This window comes from Delphinus delphis, chromosome 1 (genome assembly GCF_949987515.2).
Source record: "Delphinus delphis chromosome 1, mDelDel1.2, whole genome shotgun sequence".
Classification (NCBI taxonomy): Eukaryota; Metazoa; Chordata; class Mammalia; order Artiodactyla; family Delphinidae; genus Delphinus; species Delphinus delphis.
In genome coordinates, this window is record NC_082683.1 from 29,755,335 (window position 1) to 29,775,591 (window position 20,257).

Here is a 20,257-nt window from a genome sequence, read left to right on the forward strand (position 1 = left end):
TTACCCTCCCTGTCCTCAGCTTTCGGCTCCATTACAAGCGCCACTCATCACAGAACCTGAAATCTCCTTGCCCTGGGAGCCAGGGGTCAATGCTTCCATCTCTGCCCTGTCCTCCTTCCCAAAACACTGACCAGGGACCCTCTCTCGGTTCTTTGAAGGAGCTGGTTGCTCCTCCCAGCCTCTCCCAGGTGCCCTCCTCCACAGTACGTGCCCCAGATCAGCGCAGGAGAAACCTCTCTCGTCCCTCTTCTCATCCCCAGTGGATTGCTGCTCTGTCCAGCACATTCCAGGGGAGGAAAAGGATCCAACACTGACCATCTGGGACTCCTGCCTGAGAAATGGCCCTTTCTCAAGACCATGACCCTCCCCCAATGGACATTTAGTTCACCTCTAGAAGAAGAAATGGCTGGCCTGGTAAATGAATAAGTTAAACTCCTAGTTATCCTCCAGATCTCAGACTAAACATCACTTCCTCAGGGAAGCCCTCCCTGACTCATCCTCAGACTCTGATTGCACGGCACACCAGTCCTTCAGATAACACCAGTTTACAGCCAAACCATAAATAGTGTGACACAGTGTTGGACATCTGTCCCCCCTACTGTGCCCCATGAAAGGGGAGCTGGGCTTATCATGAATCCCCAGCATTCAGCACAGAGCTCTGCACATGATAGGAAGGCAACCAGTAATTGCTGAATGAATGAATGAACGTATGCTCCGGGCAGAGCTGGGGCACCCTCCTCTGGGCCCCTGTAGCCCCCTGGACATAACGTCCTCACTGCCCTATCACCCCATACTCACATCTCTCTTTCACAGTCTCAAACTCACAGCTCAAGAGCCAAGTCTGGCTCAGCAACAGATTTAAAGTAAGTAATTTTGTATTTTAAAAATCAATACAGTAGGGCTTCCCTGGTGGCGCAGTGGTTGAGAGTCCGCCTGCCGATGCAGGGGACATGGGTTCGTGCCTCGGTCCGGGAGGATCCCGCATGCCGCGGAGCGGCTGGGCCCGTGAGCCATGACCGCTGAGCCTGCACGTCCGGAGCCTGTGCTCCGCAACGGAAGAGACCACAGCAGTGAGAGGCCCGCGTACCACACACACACACAAAAAAAATCAATACAGTAATTTCTCTTGAAGAATAGGAAGATCTGGCAACAATCAGGTGGAGCTGAGTGGTAGGTGCCCCTCTTTAGATGAGCCTCAAGTCTCCAGATGGCCAAAGACCCCCAACTCCCTGTTCTTCTTACTCCAGACCTGCTTCACTCATCCCTGTTACCTGCCTGGACACTGTGAGCATTTGGGCTTGTGACCTCCTGCTATTTCCATAACCCTGCCCTCCCCCCAAGGCCGTGAGCTTCCTGAGGTCAGAGCAACCCTCATGGGGCCTGGTGCAGAGAAGAGGAACAGTAAATGTTGGCTGAGTGAGTGAATATAAGCAAGAACTGGAGGAAACTCCAGGGAGTGGTAAGACCAAGTGGAGCAAACTTGTGTGTAAGGAGGAGAAAGCCTTGCCTAAAGGAATGGAAGCACTCGATCAGACGCTCTTTAAGGATTAGTTAAGAAAAGATAGGGCTTCACTGGCGGCGCAGTGGTTGAGGGTCCGCCTGCCGATGCAGGGGACACGGGGTTGTGCCCCGGTCTGGGAAGATCCCACATGCCGCGGAGCGGCTGGGCCCGTGAGCCATGGCCGCTGAGCCTGCGCGTCCGGAGCCTGTGCTCCGCAACAGAAGAGGCCACAGCGGTGAGAGGTCCGCATACCGCAAAAAAATAATAATAATAAAAATAAAGAAAGGATAATTGAGTGCACCAAACACTTTGTATTTTGTCTAACTACCTTGCCGTCCTTAAAGTTGGGGTGGTGAGTAGGTTAATCTCACTGAACTGATTTAATAAATAGAAATCCATTTTAAATTTATTTATTTTATTTATTTATTTTTGGCTGTGTTGGGTCTTCGTTGCTGCGCGTGGGCTTCCTCTAGTTGTGGCGAGCGGGTACTACTCTTCGTTGCTGTGCGCGGGCACAGGCTCCAGGCACGTGGGCTCAGTAGTTGTGGCTCATGGGCTCTAGAGCACAAGCTCAGTAGTTGTGGCACACGGCCTTAGTTGCTCCACGGCATGTGGGATCTTCCCGGACCAGGGCTTGAACCCCTGTCCCCTGCATTGGCAGGTGGATTCTTAACCACTGTGCCACCAGGGAAGCCCATAGAAATCCATTTTTAAATGTCTCCCAAGGATGAAAATCCTCTGCTGTGTTCTGGTTTCCAAAAGCGGCCTGGGACTCTTCTGCCACCTGGTGGTAATAAGTACATATTGCAGGAAGAGTATTCTAAAAGGAAAACGCAGCCAACGTGGACCCACCCACCCCCACCCCCACCCCCACCGCCAGGCAGAGCCACCCTTCACAAAAGGAAGGCACAGAATAGGGCAGAAGTGACTGGTTTAAAAAAGAAATTAAATTCAAACCGCAATTACTGAGTATTTGAGGCACCTGAGTTGGGCTAAGTCTGCCCCAACCCTATGCCCCAACCCTTGATAACCTTAACTATAATCAAGACAGACATAAATAATTCTAACGCAAGGCAGACTGAAGTCCAAGTCCAGAACTATCACATCAACAATACTCAGTAATATAGGCCAGGCATCGAGCAAAGTGATTTCTCTTTTTTTTTTTTCTCCAGCAAAACTTTACAACAATCTTTTGAAGTAAGTCCAATTAGCATCCCATTCTGCAGATGAGTCAACTGAGGCTCAAAGAAGTGAAGCCTCTTACCCAAACAGCTAGTGAGTGGTAGAGAAAGGATTCAGATCAGGCTTAGATTTGACTGACTCCAGACTCCTCACCATTTCTTTAGAGTCTCCTACCTGCTGTAGACCCAAAGTGGCCTCTTGAGATTCCAGGGCCCACCGGAAATCAGAATCTCCCCTCCTTATAACCTCAGCAGATCTCTCGAAGGACTAGATAAGCACAAAGAAAAGTGGTAGAAGTGTCTGGCTCATACCTTTGTTCTAGCCTACCTTCTTGCCCGCCCCCCCTCGGCCTCTATTCCACAACACCCTCACCCTCTGCAGGTTCTCCCAGGTCTGCCTGCCCCAGGGGGAGAGAGGCTGCCTGTCCTGAGCCTCAAGCCCTGGCTCTGCGTCATCTCCATGCCAAGTCCACAGCCCATCTGGGCAGCTCAGAGCCTTGTTTGCTGATTCGCAAGTTCATAGTAGGGGCCAGTGCTCCCCAGAGAGAAATACAAAACCATAATTGTCCCCGGATTGGCTTGTGTTCTTTGTGGAAAGAAACAATACACAGCCTTTGTGTTTTAAAAAAAAAAAAATTACTGAAACAAAAAATTTCCAGTTCACACTCTTTTGAATTGAGAGAAATAAGTAAACACTATTTCCCAAATCTATGTTCAGTGGGAAGCCTCCTTTTATTATATTTATACAAAAACATGAGCCGAATATCATCCTACACCACTATAAAACACATTCAATAATAAAATGTAAACGCTATTTGCAAAGAATTATTGAGGATCAAGTTCTGGCCGATTGCAAGGAGTAGTTTAAAATTAAGAGTTTTAAGCTTCACGTATCCCAATTTTATTTTGTAATAATCTATGCCTTTAACTTACCCTGTTTATATTTGCTCCGAATAATGTAGCCAGAAATCCACTGCACACTGATTGTGAAAAGGGTAACTCATTATCTGCTTTTGCCCAGAAATAACAGCAGAAGAAAAGAAGGTGTTTGCTTGCACTCCCACAATTCTTTGGAAATATTTACTTTCAGACATTTTGTATTATTGTGCAGTGCGCATATTTCTGCATGGGAGCTTTGCAATTTTGAAAAGATACCAAGAGGAGCAGAAAAAGAAACTAAAGAAGTTTTGCTTATTCTTTAGCCCAGGTTAACGTGGAGCCTAATCTGCATACCTACCTGAGGGATTCTGGGACATTGCTGTGGCTCTCCTGGGAGTATTTACACGAAGGGCCTGCAAGGAGGATTTTAGGTGGTTGCTGGAGGGATCTTACACCCTATGCCATTAAAGGAATATGGAGAGCCAACCCGCAGCACTAAAGAAGACACTCTGGGGAGGATGGCAATTGGAGGAAAGACACCCTAAGCCAAAGGAGTGGATGAGTATATGGCTGACTGTGCCAGTGAACAGGTAAGTGTCTCTTTAGTGCTGTCAAGAGCCTTGGTCACCCAGTAGGGAAGGACAGGAGACCCTAGCAGTGCCAGGGTGGAGTCCAGCTCCTGTGCCTGCTGACCAGTCCCTAGGAACGGACCCCAGATCCACCCAAATTTTAACATAAACCCTCTGGGATTTATAGACCACAGAGGCTTGGAGGTCTCCTCCCTCTAAACTGAGGGAGAGAGGAGGTGTACCCAGCAGGAGGATGGGCAAGGTCTAGGAACCAACACTGAAGCCTGGTCCATCCAGGGTTTCCATTCATGGCCTGATCACCATCCAGTCCCCATTTCCACTCCTCCATCTCTGCCTGCCTCCTTCCTTCTGCCTCCTTCCTTCATCCATCTTGCTCACTGTTCCTCTTCCCATTACCGCCAACAGTCACATTAAAATCTCTGACCTTTTTGTAGCATTTTTTGCTTTCTCCAGAGCACTTTTTGTACACAAATACTTCTTAAACTGGGGTGCATAGCCCTTGGGGGGCTCCCATCCATGGGCCAGGGAATTTGCAGAGCCACGTGACACACATGGCCCATCTTGCTGGCATTAAAATTACCCAGTGGTAAATAACTTAAAACACTGGCTTTGTGTTAAAAGAAACAACATGGGTATATTATGGAGCAGAATGCAAAATGCACATAAAATTTTTAGCTACAGTAAGACTTCAGATAAATGGTGAGCCTGTGGCAGGCTGCTTTAAGCTACGCCCTCAAACCCCCAGGGTACCTCTTTACTCTCTTTTGCCATTGGGTTTGGCTTTGGTGGAAAAGGTGGAGAAGCTCTGACTTACTTTATCCCATGAAATCCTCACAACAGCCCTTTCAAAGCAAGGCAGTTTTGGAGATGGAGGAACGGGGACCAGATATGCTGAGTAACTTGCCCCAAGTTACCCAGCAAGCAGGTGTCAGAGCCTAAACATCGTCCAGGTATTCTAACTCCAAGTCCAGTATTGACTCCACACCGAGGTACTGCCAGGCACATTGAACCACTGGGGGCAACAGGTCCAGGAGACAGGTAGTGATAGGCCCACAGCTAGGGAGGATCCTCTGCAAATGTATGAAGTCCTCCCCCATAATCCATGCCTTCAAAATTCATAGGCAAGCAGTGCTCCAAGCCTGGGGAGCCAAGACGCAGATGGCTGCAATTCTGACATCACCCAGATAAGCCACTGTCAGCTCTGGACCGCCAGCCTCAGAAGCTGAGGGCAGGGAGATTGGGAATTCTTGGTTGTTGAGATAGACAGTTCCTTCTGGTAAGACTCAAAAGGCAAGAAGTTGACACATGGGGACCCAGGTGGCCCTGCTCTCTTCCTCAGTGCTCAGTGCTATCAGGGCAGATACTCGGCTCCCAAGCCACTGGGCCCCGCAGGACTGGAGTCAGTTGCCGAATGGTTGGCTGGAGAAGGATTTGAACCCAGGTCGGGCTGACTCCCAACCCCCAGCCCTTCCCACGCTGCCTGAGGTTATGAAAGGAGTCCCATCCTGGAGTCAGGATACCTGAGTTCTAGCCCAGCTTCTCCAAAAGGAGCTGTATGACTTGGGCCAGTGCCTTCCGATTCTAGTAGAGCGGGAAACACTCTAGCACCCAGGGGTTCTAGAGCCAGAGCCACCTGGGTTCAAATCCCAGTTTTTCCACTCACTAGCTGTATGGTCTCAGGCAAGCTTTCACAGGCCTGTGCGTCAGTCTCCACATCTGTAAATGGGGACACGATTGGTGCCCAGCTCACAGGATCGTCGTGAGGATTAAATGTCATCCACACAAGGCACTCGGAAGAGAGCCCGGTATGGAGCCGTGCTCAATAAAGGTGACATGTTATTGTATAAAAATGAGAGTGAAGGGGGTCAAGTGGCAGCCCCAAGGACCCACATCCTCGCAGCAGTGAGTCTGATTGGCAGGTGGGATGGGAGCCGCTGTGTCGGACCTAAACACCTGCCTCTCCCATTGTCCCCCAGCAGCTCAAGCCCCGAGTCCCATGGCTGGTATTCATTCAACAAATTTTTACTAAGTATCTGTTGCAGGAAGGGGGACCCCTTCCAGGGCCTGAGCGTGGGCTCTTGTCTAACACTCGGAAATGAATTGTCCGAGGAGACGTGCTGACAAAGCAGGAGACTTTATTGGGAGGGGGCGCCCGGGTGGAGGGCAGGAAGGTAAGGGAACCCAGGAGGAATGCTCTGCTACATGGCTTGCAGTCTCGGGTTTTATGGTGATGGGATTAGTTTCTGGGTTGTCTCTGGCCAATCATTCTGACTCAAGGTCCTTCCTGGTGGCGCACACGTCGCTCAGCCAAGATGGATTCCAGCGAGAAGGATTCTGGGAGAACATATGGATGGCATCTCCTGTCTCCTTTTGACCTTTCCGGAATTCTTATTGTTGGTGGTGACTTGTCAGTTCTGTGCTTCTTACCAGGACCTCCTGTTGTTACAATAGCTCATGCAAGTGGCTACTATCTTGCCTGGCCAGGGCGGGTGGTTTCAGTCAGTGTTTCCCCTAACATACCTACCCTGGGCCAGGCAAGGCTACTGGATGGGGGACACAAAGGAGAGCAAAACCAGACGCAAACCCTGTGTGTCTAGAAGAGAGACAGTGAACAGACCCACAAGGAAATGACAGCCAGTGGTAAATACCACATGGGAAAATTAATCGGGGGAAGGGATAGCGATGGGGAGGTGTTTTAGATGAGCTGTTTCGGGAAGTCCTCTCTGATAAACAAAGACGTATTTGTCATTTGTAAATAGTATTTAGCCACCCTCAGCTTCAGAGCTCAGCCAATTTCCCAGCTGGGGGAATCGTTGGCGTGGTGGTCACCCATGTGATCCCAGAGGCCCGCAAGGAAGACAGGGAGGGTTTGAGCATTGCAGAAGGGGACGCCCTGATATCAGTGGATTGTGACATTTTGGGGAAGGTGCTGGGGGTGATGGTCCACGAGTACAGTCAGGTTGAAGGTGAAAAGCTGGGATTGGGAGGCTGGATCCAGGGTACCGACTGGAACACAGTACAAGGCCAATTGCAGGGTCCCATCTCTGAGGTGCGTCATCCGCAGGAATGCTTGAGACACAAGGAGGTCTCAGATCACACACCGACAGGGCCAGCTTCAACAGTGAGAAAGTCATCTTAAAGTCAGACTGCTCAGCTTTCCAAATTGTGAAATAATGGCCTGAATTTAAATTTTCCAAGATAAATTCAGTGGCTTTATTTTTTACTGTTAGAGGTAGACCTATTCTGTGTTGTGTTAGAATTTACCTGTAAGTTATTTTAGTATCAACTACACGAATGTTACTGTATATTTTACGTATGATAGGATTACAACTGCACACAATTCTAATCTAATTCTAATAAAAACACACTAGAGCCTTAAAAATATTGATAACGTTTACAATATTGTAATACTATAAACAATAATTATTAAGAAATAGAGAAGCAAGAAGATATAGAACTCTGAGAGAAGAACATTCCCGGCAGAGGAAACAGCACATGCAAAGGCTCTGAGAATGGGACAAGCCAAGGACTTTGGCTTTTATTCTCAGTGTGAGAAGGTAGATTGCTCTTTTTTTTTTTTTTTTTTTTTACTTTTGGCTGCGTTCGGTCTTCGTTGCTGCGCGTGGGCTTTCTCTAGTTGCGGCGAGCAGGGACTACTCTTCATTGTGGTGCGCGGGCTTCTCATTGCAGTGGCTTCTCTTGTTGCAGAGCACGGGCTCTAGGTGCACGGGCTTCAGTAGTTGTGGCACACAGGCTTCCGTAGTTGTGGCACGCGGGCTCTAGAGCGCAGGCTCTAGATTGCTCTTTAAAACAGACAACATAGCAGATGTTTTTCATGCCTATCAAATTCAAAATGCTAATCCACGAGTCCAGGGGGTTGACCCACCTTGTCCAAGGTCACTCACCACCCAAAAGTCCCTTCCTATTGAGACAGAAAAAAATAAAAATAGACCACATAGTAGCCCAATGAATGTGAAAAGCCTTGTTTTCATCAACAGAAAGGGGGGAAAAATGAATCAACACAGCCTCCTCTTCACGCTGAACAGTCAGTCATAGTTAATGTACAGATCACAGAGGCAGGTAACTCATACATGCTTAGTAGCAAATGGAAAAATCAAAGCAAAATAAGTTAAAAAGGGATACAGCAAAGAGAAGGCACCTCTTAAATCAGCCTTTTCGAACTGCTCCGGGGCACCCTGGAGGGTCCTGTGAAATGCCATGCTCAAGCCCGCCAGTATTTCTGACGCAGGAGTGGCCCGGCCGAGGGCATGCGCAGCTTCTCCCGTGCCGCCTGGGAGTTCAGATCGCTGTCCAGAGATGTTGAGATGACGTGAAGCATGTGCCTCAGGCTGGCCATTGTGCTAGATGCCTTACCTGCCTCGTCTCCTTTAATCCCCCCCAAGATCCTGGGAGGTAGGCAGGATCTTCCCCATTTTACAGATAAGAACACTGAGTCCCAGAGAAGTTAAGCTAAACGTATGAAGTTTACATTAATTTGAATCCTGGCCAATTCAGGAAATTTGTAAGATCTTAGTTAAGAGTGGAAAGGTTGGAGCTTCCCTGGTAGCACAGTGGTTGAGGGTCCGCCTGCCGATGCAGGGGACGTGGGTTCGTGCCCTGGTCCGGGAAGATCCCACATGCCGCGGAGCGGCTGGACCCGTGAGCCACGGCCGCTGAGCCTGCGCATCCGGAGCCTGTGCTCCGCGACGGGAGAGGCCACAGCAGCGAGAGGCCCGTGTACTGCAAAAAGAAAAATGACAAGGCAGATCTATAGATATTGCTGAGAGGTGATTACAGTCTACTGTAAAGTAAGAAGTTCAGATGAGATCCAGTTTGTTTAATCTGACTCCATCCAGGCAAAGATGGAACCAGTCTGAATGTCTGCACACCAAAAGGTCGTGGGGTCCACTTCTGGATGGTGGGGATTATGGGTTATGTTTACCTTTGTCTTCACACTTTTATACTGTCTGATCTTTTTACAAAGAGCATGAAATTTTATGTTCAGAAAAATAATGCTATTTTCGTATTGAAAGAAGAGGACAAGGTAGAGGGCGGAGAGGAGAGGAGAGAAGGAAAAGCTAAATAAGAAACAGGTGAAGACAAAGATGACTGCCCCCCAAAGACCCTCTGAACCTCTCCTGCCAACCCGCCTGGCATGCCCACTGTCCAGGAAAGACCCCCTGATCGTGATTCCAGAATCTAGTCTCCGGCCTGCAGGCCACTCTCCAGGGAGCAGGTTCCTGTCATCTAACACACAGCTCCAGATTACACCCTTGTGCCTTTTAGCTGAGGGATAAGATAGCTCATCAAGACTGCTGGCTCAGACCATCCCCATTTGTTCATATTCCTCTGAATGAAACTCCAGGGCAGGAACCCAACCCCTTACCCCTGTGCCCATGAGGAGAGACTCACGTGGAAACACTGTACCAGTGACCAGCTTGGCACCATCTGAAGTCACATTCCTTTAAGGCACACGACGAGAACCCACAATGGAGGGTTTGAATTGGTTAAAGCCTGGATGGGAATCTGCAGGGCACCTGGCTTCCATACAGAGGCTGTTAAGTCCTGGCCCCTCTCCCTAATGTCGGGATTGCATTGACCTGGCTACTTAACTTCACTGAGCCTCTGTTTCCACGCTTGTAAAGTGGGGTTAAGAACAGCACAGGCAGACCTTGGAGATATTGAAGGTTCAGTTCCAGACCACTGCAATAAAGTGAACATTGCAATAAAGAGTGTCATATGAATTTCTTTGGTTACCTGGTGCATATAAAAGGTATGTTTACACTATACTTAGTCTATTAGGTGTGTAAAAGCATTATGTCTAAAAAACAATTTTAAAATACTTTATTGCTGGGCTTCCCTGGTGGCGCAGTGGTTGAGAGTCCACCTGCCGATGCAGGGGACACAGGTTCATGCCCCGGTCCGGGAAGATCCCACGTGCCGCGGAGCAGCTGGGCCCGTGAGCCATGGCCGCTGAGCCTACGCGTCCGGAGCCTGTGCTCCGCAACGGGAGAGGCCACAACAGTGAGAGGCCCGTGTACCGCAAAAAAATAAATAAATAAATAAAATACTTTATTGTTAAACAATACTAACCATCATCTGAGCCTTCAGCGAGTTGTAATCTTTTTGCAATAGTAACGTCAAAGATCACTGACTACAGATCACCATAACAAGCATAATAATAATGAAAAAAATTTTAATAGACTATTTTTTAAAGCAGTTTTGAGTTCCCAGCAAAGTTGGGCAGAGGGTACAGAGATTTCCCACATACCCCATGAGCTCGCACAGGCGTCGCCTCCCCGACCAGAGTGGTACATTTGTTACAATTGAGGATCCTGTGTCGGCACATCGTTATCATCCACAGTTCATAGTTTACATCAGGGCTCTCACCCTGGGTGATGTACATTCAATAGGTTTGGACAAATTTATGATGACGTCTCCCCCATGATAGTGTCGTACAGAGTAGCTTCACTGTCATATAATTTTTGTTTTAAAATTCAGTTAGCTGATATTTTATTTGAGATTTCTACATTTTTTTTAAATTGAAGATAGTTCATGAAATATTGCGGGAATTACCAAAATGCAACACAGGGACATGAAGTGAGCAGTTGCTGCTGGAAAAATGGCACCGGCAGGTTTGCTCGATGCAGAGTTGCCACGAACCTTCCATTTGTAAAAAACGCGACATCTGCAAAGCGTAGTAAAACAAGGTCTGCCGGTACAGATGTCACAGGACTAATGAGGGCTGAACCAGATGACACATGTACAGCACTGAGTACAGTGCCTGGCACACAGTAGGCACTTAATAGATGGTAGCTTTTATTATTATTGACAGAGTTGTTGTAAACCTGCCATGGGTGGGTCATAGACATGCCCAGGCCATTGGCAGCCCCTCTAACAACAGGAGCCAAGTGTGCCCCATAAGTTACCATTAGGAGGCTGGCAACGCCTGAGGGATTCTGACGGAGGGAAAATCGATTGGGGTTCATGCACAAGGGAAAGAACTACATTTGTCAGAGGAGGGCTGTTGCACAAGAGAAATATCAAGGGCTCCTTTTAGCTCATTCTCTTTCCTCCTCGAGAACATTTAGTCTTATTAAAAATACAACGAGGAGCACGGTTCCCACCTCCATCATGGCTAGTTGGGAAGCAGAAGACGCCCAGGCAAAGGAGAAGAAGGAAGCCATCTGTCTCTTGGGGCCGATGCCTCAGGGCATCTCTAAGGAGCAGGATAGAGAGAAGCCATGTGTGTGGTCAGCAGCAGTCAGTTTCAGGGAACGCATATAGGTCTGGGTCCTGGGCATGGGGGAGGTTTTCGTGGTCCTGAATCATCTTTTAACAACAGCACCTCTCCTCTTCCTTCCTGAATCCCACCTGTCCCAACCAAGGCTCTCGACTCAAAGCCGCACAGTATTTTCAGCCAGCATTGGCCAGTCCCATCTGTGGGTCTGGACCCATTTTTTTCATTCAGTCCACAAATATGTGTGGTTGCCTACTGGGTGCTGGGAGAGACATGGAAATGAAACTGATATAGACCCTAAGGGGGCATGTGCTCTCATCAGTGAGATGTGGCAGGTGCACCAATACAACCAACGGTGTCAATCCATCATGTCACTCTTCTGCTGAAAAATCTTCAGGGGCTCCCAAGTGCCCGCATGATGGCATCCAAATGCCTGAGCCCAGCATCTGCATCCTCACAATCAGCCATAACTGACCAGCTCCAGCCGCATCCCTCCTCCTCTTCCGTCACTCTATCTCCTCTATACCAGCCTGCTGAACACCAACTTGTTCATGCCTCTGGGTCTTTGCCCATGCTGTACCCTCCTCCACTGGACAAACTTCTACACTTCCTTCAATACCCTATTCAAATGCCCATTTCTCCACCTATCTTCTCAAGCAACCCCAGGAAATTTTGGTCTCTTTTACTTCTGTGTTTCCAGAACATTGGATGCAAATATGCATTTCAGCACTTACCATGCTATTATATATATTTACATATGTTCATCTTCCCCACTGATCTGTGAGCTCTTTGAAGGCAAGGCCCATGTCCTATTAATATCTTAATAATAGAACCTGGCACACAGTAGGGGTTTAATAAATGTTTGCCTAATTAAATACATATAGACAATAACTATAAGTAAAAATGCTCAGCCTCCCTAATAGTAAAGGAAATGCAAATGATAACAAAAATAAGATGCCTTTTTCACCCACTGGAGTAGCAAAAATTGTAAATGATTGATAATATTTGGTTCTGATGAATACGTAAAGGGCAAGGGCTGGAGAGAACGGGAATTGCTACAATCTTATAGAAGAAATATAGCTCCATCTGTTAACAGTTAGGATGTGTATACCTGTTGACTCTTCACTAACTCTATTATGAATTTCTCCTATAGAAATAAAAGCACCAGCACATAAGGGATGTTTGTTATCTATTGTTGCATAACAAATTGCCCCGAAGCTTAGCAGCTTGAAACACACACATGTATTATCTCACAGTTTCTATGAGTCAAGAATCCAGGCACTTCTTAGCTGGGTCCTCTGGCTCAGAGTCTCTGGTGAGACTGCAATCAAGGTGTCTGCCGGGGCTGCAGTCATCTGAAGGCTTGACTGTGGAAGGATCCGTTTCCAGGCTCACTTACATGGTTGTTGGCAGGGTTTGACTTCTCCAGGACTTTTGGATGGAGGTCTTCAGTTCCTCACTGGTGGTTGGCCAGAAGCCACCCTCACTTCCTTGCCAGGTGGCTCTCTCTATCAGCCCATGAGAAGAGCCAGAGAGAGAATACCGAGAAAGCAGAAGTTACTGTCTCTTGTAACTAATGCCAGAAGTGACGTCGTATCAATGTTGCCATAGTCTATCCATTAGAAGCAAGTCACTAGGTCCAGCTCACACTCAAAGAGAGGAGAATGCACAAGGGCGTGAATACAGGAGGTGAGGGTCATTGGGAGCCATGTCAGAAGCTGTCTATGCAGGGTGTGTGTGTGTGTGTGTGTGTGTGTGTGTGTGTGTGTGTGTGTGTGTGTGTAAGCATGAATCACAAAGAAAGCTATGAAAAGAACTCTCCAAACCCTTAACAAGGATTACTGGGGAGAGGGGCAGGATTGGAGAGGGAAAAAAATTGGAAGAAACAAATTCTTATTTTTTTTTTTTACAAATCCCTATTTTGTTTGACTTTTAAGATAAGTAAGCATTTCTTTTATAACTTAAAAAATTAATTAATTATTTGAGGGAATCAAAGCCAAAAGTGTCCTGGAAATTGAAAAAGGGAAAAATCCATCCTAACTTGGAGAGAGAGGCAGAAAATCAGGGAAGGCTTCATGGAGGAGAGAATATTTGAAGTGAGGCTTGAAATACGAGCTGGGTCAGGATGTGCAGAAATGGCGGGAATGACAGGGGAAGGGAAGAATGCAACAGAAGGCAAATTAACTGTCCTAGAGACAAAGAGTGGTCAAGGTGACACAGAGAGACAGAAGCATGTGTCTACCCGGTTTTCTCCATCCCCAAGTCAGAGGGGCTACAGAAGGCTCTTCAGAGGATTCGGCTGCCACTTAACTGCCGGGATCTGTGGCAGAAGGTTCTAGACATTTGTACCTTCTCATACTGCTTCCAAACTCCAGTCACAAGCACCAGTCCCGTTCTGAGAGGTCCGCAGACAAAGGCCCTTAGGAGCCTGAAGCTTGTCCTACTGATTCTCTGCAAAGGGACACGGCAGGGGAGGAGAAACGCCAACACCTCCTTCCTCTCTCCATGGCTGCACTTAAGGGAACCTCCATTCATCTCAGAGACAGAGTCCATGCTCTGTTTGTCACGTGGAGCAAATCCCTCCCTGGCCATTAACTTCATTAAATTTACCCAACCTACCACCTCCAGGGAGAACCAGCTTCATCAGAGTCAAAGGGCTGGGCTGGCCCTAGCTCAGTGGTCCCTGGGACAAAAGGGAAATAGAACCACAAGGCTGGATCCAGGAAAAGGGTTGTGGTTAATATGTAAATGTAAACCACAAGAAACATAATCCTTCAAAGACTTTCCTTATCACCTGCTCTGGAACAGGCCTCACGTTGGGCTTTGGGGGAGAGAAGAGGCTGAGACCCAGCTCCCTGGCCTGACGCAGTCTTTGGCCACATGGGGGCCAAGAAAACTGTATCAGGCAATCCAGCAGGATGGTGTGGTGGATAAGGGAGGTGAGGAATCAAGGACAGTTTCATAAAGAAAAGAGACCTGTGGACTGGGTTTTGAAGAGTGAGTAGGAGTTTGATGAGAAGAAAAGGAGGCCAAGCTCTTCAAGCAGAGGAAACAGCACAGGCAAAGACATGGCATCTGGACCAGCAGTTCAGTGGAGCTGGAATAGGAAAGAGGAGAGGGGGAGGGGAGGGGCAGGGTTGTCAGGAAGTGAAAGAGGAAAGGGCCAGGGCCAGCCAGTGAGAGAGTTTATAAGGCAAAGCCTGACAAGGTTTCTTGACTGTAACCTAGGGGCTGTGACTCATTAAAGACAATTTTTAAGATGTGTAACCTTGGACTTTCCTGGTGGTGCAGTGGTTAAGAATCCGCCTGCCAATGCAGGGGACAGTTTTGAGCCCTGGTCCAGGAAGATCCCACATGCTGTGGAGCAACTAAACCCATGCACCACAACTACTGAGCCTGTGCTCTAGAGCCCATGAGCCACAACTACTGAGCCCACGTGCTACAACTACTGAAGCCCGCGTGCCTAGAGCCCATGCTCTGCAACAAGAGAAGCCACCGCAATGAGAGGCCCGTGCACCACAATGAAGAGTAGCCCCCGCTCGCCGCAACTAGAGAAAGCCTGCGCGCGGCAGTGAAGACCCAATGCAGCCAAAAATAAATTAATTCGTTAATTAAATTTATTTAAAAACAAAAAAGAAGTGTAATCTCTGGGGAGAGATATGGGGGTGGATGGAGAAGGGAAGACAAGATGGGAAAGAGACTTTTACTTATATCCTTCGGGGTTTTTATAGCAAGACTATTACTATTACATTTTTTAGAATTTTAAACTTTCTCTCTTGGCTAGGATGGCAAATAATTGACAATAGCTGTCATTTATTGAGGGCTTCCTCTAAGGGCTTTCCACACATTATCTTGCTTAATCGTCACACTAATACTCTGAAAACGGTACTATTATCTGCATTTTTCAAGTGAGAACCTGAACGCCTGGGAGATCAGGCGACGCTGAAGGTCACACACACAAATAGGCAAATGAGCCAGGACTGAACCCGGGTCTGCTGACACCAAGCCTAACACTCAGCCCCACAGCCTCCTGGTAGCGCGTGGGACGGGGAGCAAGCACAACACTTTCACAGATGCGGTGAGGCCGAGGAGAGGAGAGCCAGACTCGAACCACCTGGATAGGCTGGGGCTCGGGACGCGGGGCCCGCGTGCCAGGACGGAACGTAGTCCTGACCTTGGGAACCGACCTGGGAACAAGGCCCCTGCCCAAGCACAGGTGGGAAATGTTCATCGCACCTGGGACTCGCGCACCCTGCTGATCCCAGAGGCTGCTCCTGCCCGCCCAGCCCCAGGCCAGGAGAGTCAGTCTCGGAAGTCCTCATGCCATTGGAGGCGGAGGCAGCTGGTGGACTGGGGACAAGCTCTGGGCTGACTTCAGCCCATGGCCTCTCAGGACTGCTGGTCTTCCTGTCTCTTCTGTCTCCGTCGCCATCCCAGCTAGTGTCCCCTCTTGTGGCCCTGATGAAGCTGGGGCCCAGCCCTGAACCACCCAACCAAGAGACAAGGTTGAGATGAGGGAAGTGGAAGACCCTGCTGTGTGACTTTAGGGATCGCCCTAGTGGTCAACAAGTGGTTTTTAAGTTTGTTTAAGCTGCAGACCCTTCTCTTCAATTGAATCTTATCTAGAGCCCTGTATGTGAACTGGGGGACGTAGGAGTGTCTCTGGTTGAGACCAGGTGGGGGCTGGACTCCCCACTCATCTTTCAACACCCCCAGGGTCCCCGAGAGGTCTGGAAGAGGTCAACTGAACACAGTGTGAAACCCAATGAGCTAGATCACTTCAAAAGGCCCCCAGTTCAGAAGTGCTCTGACCCTTTAATTCCTCGTGAATAATCATAGCACAAACTAACATATGTCAAAGCACTAACTATGCATCAGGCACTAAGCTAAGGGCTTTACACAAATTCTCTCATTTAATCCTCATCACAAACCTATGAAGTAGGTTCTACCACGTGGCAGAGGCTGCCAGCTGCCCACCAAACTCTGTTCTCCCTTTCCTATCATTAGACTTAAAGCTAGACACATGGTTAGAATCCCTTTCAGTGAGGTAAGACCATGTGACCAAGCTTTGTCCAATAGGGTGTAAGCAAGAGGCACGTGCCCCACGTCCAGGCCAGGGCAGTTAAGGGAGTGAGTGAACCCCCCCCAAACTCTCTTGGCCTCCCACCATCTAGCAGGGCCCGGGACAACCAGAGCAACTGTGGAAGCCTGGGGTTGACATGGTGGGTCTGGGTCCCTGAATTTGCCCAGTGTGACAGCACCCTCTGCTGCCCTGGAGCCCATCCCACCTGGCCTATTACCTGCGAGAGACATTTCTATGCTGCTTAAGCCATTGCAGTGTAGATGTCTGTGTGACAGCAGTCTGGCCTTTCATACACCCATTTCTTGGAGGAGGAAGGTGAAAGAGATTAAATAACTTTCTAAGATCACCCAACTAGTGGCAGAATCTGGAGCCATTCAGTCTGATTCTAAAGTCTGCCCTCAAATCATGACACTTACCTCCCAGATGTTATGAAATTAATAATGACAAAACTTAGAACAACCAAAATGTCTTTCAGTAGGTGAATGAATAAGTAAACTGTGGTACGCCCGTACAATGGAATATTATTCAGAGGCTAATATGAGCTATCAAGCCATGAGAAGATATGGAGGAGCCTTAAATGCATCTTACTAAGGGAAAGGAGCCCACCTAAAAAGGCTACCTACTGCAGAAGTCCAACCATGTGACATTCTGGAAAGCACAGAACTATGGAGACAGTGGTTGCCAGGCATTCAGGGGGAGGGAGGGACAAACAAATGGAGCAGAGATTTTTAGGGCAGTGAAACTACTCTGTACGACACTGTAATGGTGACATTTGTCAAAACCCACAGAACATACAACACAAAGAGTGAACCCTAATGTAAACTAGAGACTTTAAATAATAATAAAGTATCAATATTGATTCATCAACTATAGCAAATGTTATAATACAAGATGAAAATAATAGGGAAATACAAGATGAAATAATACAATACAAGATGAAAATAATAGGGAAAACTGGGGGAAGAACAGTATATGGGAACACTCTATACTTTCTGATCAATTTTTCTGTAAAACTTCCGTAAAAAATAGTCTATCAGAGGAGATTGGTTCAAGATGGCGTAGTAGAAGGACATGCTCTCACTTCCTCTTGCGAGAGCACTGGAATCACAACTAACTGCTGAACAATCATCAACAGGAAGACACTGGAACTCACCAAAAAAGATACCCCACATCCAAAGACAAAGGAGAAGCCATAATGAGATGGTAGGAGGGGCGCAATCACAATAAAATCAAATCCCATAACTGCTGGGTGAGTGACTCACAAACTGGAGAATACTTATACCACAGAAGTCCACCCACTGGAGTGAAGGTTCTGAGCCCCACATCAGGCTTCCCAACCTGATGTCCAGCAATGGGAGGAGGCATTCCTAGAGAATCAGACTTTGAAGGTTAGTGGGATTTGATTGCAGGACTTCAACAGGACTGGGGGAAACAGAGACGCCACTCTTGGAGGGCACACACAAAGTAGTGTGCACATCGGGACCCAGGGGAAGGAGCAGTGACCCCAGAGAAGACTGAGCCAGACCTACCTGCTAGTGTTGGAGGGTCTCCTGCAGAGGCAGGGAGTGGCTGTGTCTCACCATGAGGACAAGGACACTGGCAGCAGAAATTCTGGGAAGTACTCCTTGGCGTGAGCCCTCCCAGAGTCCGCTATTAGCCCCACCAAAGAGCCCAGGTAGGCTCCAGTGTTGGGTCACCTCTGGCCAAACAACCGACAGAGAGGGAACCCAGCCCCACCCATCAGCAGACAAGTGTATTAAAATTTTACTGAGCTCTGCCCACCAGAGCAACAGCCAGCTCTACCCACCACCAGTCCCTCCCATCAGGAAACTTGCTCAAGCCTCTTAGATAGCCTCATCCACCAGAGGGCAGACAGCAGAAGCAAGAACTACAATCCTGCAGCCTGTGGAACAAAAATCACATTCACAGAAAGATAGACAAGATGAAAAGGCAGAGGGCTATGTACCAGATGAAGGAACAAGATAAAACCCCAGAAAAATAACTAAATGAAGTGGAGATAGACAACCTTCCAGAAAAAGAATTCGGAATAATGATAGTGAAGATGATCCAGGACCTCAGAAAAAGAATGGAGGCAAAGATCAAGAAGATGCAAAAAATGTTTAACAAATACCTAGAAGAATTAAAGAACAAACAAACAGAGATGAACAATACAATAACTGAAATGAAAAATACACTAGAAGGAATCAATAGCAGAATAACTGAAGCAGAAGAACAGATTAAGTGACCTGGAAGACAGAATGGTGGAATTCACTGCTGCTGAATAGAATAAAGAAAAAAGAATGAAAAAAAGTGAAGACAACCTAAGAGACCTCTCGGACAACATTAAAGGTAACAACATTTGCATGATAGGGGTCGCAGAAGGAGAAGAGAGAGAGAAAGGACCTAAGAAAATATTTGAAGAGATTATAGTTGAAAACTTCCGTAACATGGGAAAGGAAATAGCCACCCAAGTCCAGGAAGAGCAGAGAGTCCCATACAGGACAAACCCAAGGAGAAACACGCCAAGACACATAGTAATCAAATTGGCAAAAATTAAAGACAAAGAAAAATTATTGAAAGCAGCAAAGGAAAAATGACAAATAACATACAAGGGAACTCCCATAAGGTTAACACCTGATTTCTCAACAGAAACCCTACAAGCCAGAAGGGAGTGGCATGACATATTTAAAGTGATGAAAGGGAAGAACCTGCAACCAAGATTACTCTACCTAGCAAGGATCTCATTCAGATTCGATGGAGAAATCAAAAGCTTTACAGACAAGCAAAAGCTAAGACAATTCAGCACCACCAAACCAGCTCTACAACAAATGCTAAAGGAACTTCTCTAAGTGGGGAACACAAGAGAAGAAAAGGACCTACAAAAACAAACCCAAAACAATTAAGAAAATGGTAACAGGAACATACATATCGATAATTACCTTAAACATGAATGGATTAAATGCTCCAACCAAAAGACAAAGGCTCGCTGAATGGATACAAAAACAAGACCCATATATATGCTGTCTGCAAGAGACCCACTTCAGACCTTCAGAGCTTCAGACCTTCAGACCTTCAGACCTTCAGTCTGTAGGGACACATACAGACTGAAAGTGAGGGGATGGAAAAAGATATTCCATGCAAATGGAAATCAAAAGAAATCAAAAGAAAAGCTGGAGGAGCAATACTCATATCAGATAAAATAGACTTTAAAATAAAGAATGTTACAAGAGACAAGGAAGGACACTACATAATGATCAAGGGATCAATCCAAGAAGAAGATATAACAATTATAAATATATATGCTCCGAACATAGGAGTACCTCAATACATAAGGCAACTGCTAACAGCTATAAAAGAGGAAATCGACAGTAACACAATAATAGCGGGGGACTTTAACACCTCACTTACACCAATGGACAGATTATCCAAACAGAAAATTACTAAGGAAACACAAGCTTTAAATAACACAATAGACCAGATATATTTAATGGATATTTATAGGACACGCCATCCAAAAACAGATTACACTTTCTTCTCAAGTGCGCACGGAACATTCTCCAGGATAGGTCACATCTTGGGTCACAAGTCAGTAAATTTAAGAAAATTGAAAACATATCAAGCATCTTTTCTGACCACAATGCTATGAGATTAGAAATCAATTATAGGGAAAAAAACGTAAAAAATACAAACACGGGTTTCCCTGGTGGCGCAGTGATTGAGAGTCCGCCTGCCGATGCAGGGGACATGGGTTCGTGCCCCAGTCTGGGAAGATCCCACATGCCG

At 47.2% G+C, this 20,257-nt stretch overlaps 1 pseudogene; it reads left to right on the forward strand.

Annotated features, from left to right (window-relative positions):
• LOC132432026 (acylphosphatase-1 pseudogene) overlaps positions 1 to 7,325 on the forward strand; it is a 31,619-nt pseudogene extending 24,294 nt beyond the window's left edge.
• The last annotated feature ends 12,932 nt before the right edge of the window (positions 7,326 to 20,257 follow it).